We start from the raw sequence: 3,897 nt of genomic DNA on the forward strand, positions 1-3,897 counted from the left end.
CTTTATCTTGCTTATTTATAAAAATAGTGATGCTTATCTGGTGCCTTATCTAAAATCACAAAGACATGTGAACTGTTATCGTAGTAAACTAACCTAGCCTTACACCATGTACACTGTTTCCTTTAAAAACTTGTTTCTGCTTTAGGACTGGTTACTTATCAGTTAAAGGTTTCTGCTGTCAACCCATATCCATTTCCATAACTTGTTTACATAGGTAACTGGAAATATAATGTAAGCATACTGTTTGGAAGGTCTGACTACTGAGTCGGTGATAATCTTAGAAATTTGAGTCAATTTCTAGCAGTGGTTTGGATCATATGCTAGTAAAGTAAAACACTCATTGTTTTATCACCATGGAATTATGTTTTGGGAAAAGTTTGCATTAATGTATTTTGTTGTCATAAAAGAAAGGTGAATGAAACCTAAGGGACATTCAAACTCATCATAAAAAATAAACTTACAACTACATAACAAAAAACTGCAGAAAAACTGAAGAAAAGATGGAAATAAATAAAACACAACATAATCAAGTAAAAATTGAGCAACAACAGGGGTGATCTCAGGTTCTCTGGAAGGATAGCAGATCCTGCTCCACTTGTGGCAAACATCTAATGTAGGTCACATTCAAGGAAAAGACCATGGAATTGTGGTTATGACAACCTAAACATATCTGTTAGAGTAATTTGCGATACGAATATTCTATAACTGTCATCCAATTCATCTGTATAATTTCAAAGAGATAATTTCAACTGCACCAATTTGAACTCTGGATTAAGTAGGAATATCACATCATCTGAGACATATATATCCCATATACAGGCACTGCTTGAATGTCGCAACATAAAAATGGAAAATTCCCATTTGGAAAACTGAAATCATCTCTTTTAATTTTGTCGGTTTAAATTATGTTAACTGTCAACCTTTTTGTTGTATCCTTTATTTCAATTACAATGGGAAAGATTGACATGGAACTGTGAATTATTAAGGGAGATGACATCACCTATCACTGTATGAATCAACCTCATATGAATAGATGATTAAGTTGGCAAGAAGAGAAGCACAGTATGTTCCAGAGGTATTGCCATTATTTAAACCCTTTTTCATTGGTCAGGTCATGACAATCAAAATTATTATAATGGCATACACCCTTTACGACAAATTCTTGCACACCCAAAACATTTCTTTAAGTGTTGGTAAAATCTATGATTTTGAAGTAATTTTTATAAATAGTGCATATGCAATCATTAGACTTTTGATACATTCACCATTTCCATTCTCAATTTTACTTCTTCAGTGATGAGTCAATGAGTGAGTATTTATGCTTTGACTAAGAATAACCTTTATGACTATTTTCACCTGGAACTCATCACAGTGTTCCCTAATTGGCTGGAAATCACAGGTTACATCCATGGTTGGTGAAACCAAAGACTTCAATATCAATATTAACTTCTCTGCTAGTAACTCATAATTTAGCAGTAAAGGCAGGTAGGTTCATGGTGATAAATCAAGAAATTATGAGAAGTTAAACGTGTCTCATCCTCAACATGTTGACTATGACGAGCAACACTAGACCAACTTTTAATTTTGAAATCATAAATTTACCCCACTTTAACAGCAATATACTAAATACAACTGCATATGGGATCAAACTTATTCACAATTCAAGAGCTTGCAGCTGCTATTCCAACTTATAAAATGTCACCAGTGTCTGAGCAGAAAGTTGAAGATCAGAGGGTTATATCAAAGGATGTCTTATCCTTTTTAAAAAACAAATCATAGGAATATACCAACACTTCACAAATAATGTGATGGTCTTGAAGTTAAGATCTTAGGAACTGGCATTTTCTATGTCAATTTAATAACATGTAATAGCGTTCTTTATATTTGTTCTTGCATAACCTTTCATTCCAAGTATTTTCTAAAAATTAATCCTATGCTGACATTAAACAGGAGACTTTTTTCAAAATGCCTGAGTTTCAACTAAAATGTGGAACATCTATAACTGTAAAACCATACCGTTCCCCTACTATTATTCAATAATGCAGTTCTAAAAAGGGAGACAATCACTTTCTTACAGCTGTATGCTGTCAGGCAACTCTTAATATGAGGTCCTTTTTTTTATGGTTTGGAAACAAAGACATGTTCTTATTACAATAAAACATGGGCTGCTCATGATTGACGTCAAATGAACAGTTTTGTTGGTGTTGCTTGCTAGGTAATAAAATAAAATCATTCTAAAAGTATGTTTACATATATATGTTAATTTTTCATTGTTTTACTGTTGATTTTTATAAAGGTTTTGGTTCATCAAATTAAAATGGCTGCCTTTTGAATGTGTATTATAGGTCCATATCGAGGACAAAAGTTCTAAATATTCCTATCAGAGGGAAATAATTCATCATGCCATGCTTTAAGAAAATTTTAACATGGGTAAGCATTGACATTTTTCAATAATTTATTTCAATTACCCTGAGTATCAAGAATGTGTCCAAAGTACACGGATGCACCACTCGCACTATCATTTTTCATGTTCAATGGACCATGAAATTGGGTAAAAAAATCTAATTTGGCATTTAAATTATAAAGATCATATCATATGGAACATGTGTACTAAGTTTCAAGTTGATTGGACTTCAGCTTCATCAAAAACTACCTTGACCAAAAACTTTAACCTGAACGGACGGACGCACAGACCAGAAAACATAATGCCCCTCTACTATCGTAGGTTGGGCATAAAAAGATATTAACAAATGTAATGCCTACCCATGTCAAAATGATCATAATTCATTTCATTTATTTTAAGCCCAACTTTGTTTACCTTTGTCATAGATTATAAGAAAATTAAAACACAAGAAACTAAACAATATTTTTTATTTTTCATGTAAAATCACAATTGAATAAATTAAACTAAAAAATTAAACTAATTAATCACAGTCTAGGTTGAAAATATCACAGGTATAAAACAAATACAGTAACAAAATTACTTATATAGTACATACATTGTAGTACATTAAAACATCATGAACATCGTGATATCGCTTCCTATAGTAAAATGGTGGCTTTAAGAAAAAGCTTTTGAAGTAATTTCTCAAGCACTGTAGCAATATGAAAATCATCTGCATATTATATTTTATAGATTCTATTCAGTTTTATTATAATACTATAAACGATGATTTTCTTAATCAATTATTTGAATTTAAAGCATCATATCTAAACCAACAAATTAAAATAATTAAATTAGCAGAGTAAATTAAGGAATGAAAAATTTATGATCGTGTTAAAATTATGACAACTTAAATCAAATATGGAATTAATGTAGCAGACAAATTGTTTAATGCTTCTTTTTGAGATAAAATCAAAAGAGCAATGGTGTCATTATAATGACTAATATTTGTTCTATTTACGACTACACGGAATCTGAACAACAAATAGTACATCTCATAACCATACTGAGAAAGATTCTGATCACATGTTAAATTCATTCTTCTTACAATAACTAATATATGCAGCAACATAATTCCTTTTTCTGACACTCTATCCAAAATATAGAGCAATTATAATTGTTATTAAATACTTTAATAAGCACTATGTATTACACATTTCTAAAGCACTACAATTTGAGACATATTATTATCAGAACTTCACAAGTTAAGTTTACTGTAAATTTTGAAATTATTATGAGGTTATATTTATGACGAATAATGCATTTTAGAAATATAATTATCGCAATTATAAGAGCTTACATTCTTTTTTAATGTATATATGACAAACATTCTTTATTTTCCTTACATACATCATACACATAGAACATGCAATTCTATCATAAATTTTGTGTACATTGATTCAGTAGAAAAAAAATTCAACTAAGAATTCTATAAATGAAATGTTAACTGTGTC

The sequence above is a fragment of the Mytilus galloprovincialis genome, chromosome 5 (assembly GCF_965363235.1).
Source record: "Mytilus galloprovincialis chromosome 5, xbMytGall1.hap1.1, whole genome shotgun sequence".
NCBI classification, from domain to species: domain Eukaryota; kingdom Metazoa; phylum Mollusca; class Bivalvia; order Mytilida; family Mytilidae; genus Mytilus; species Mytilus galloprovincialis.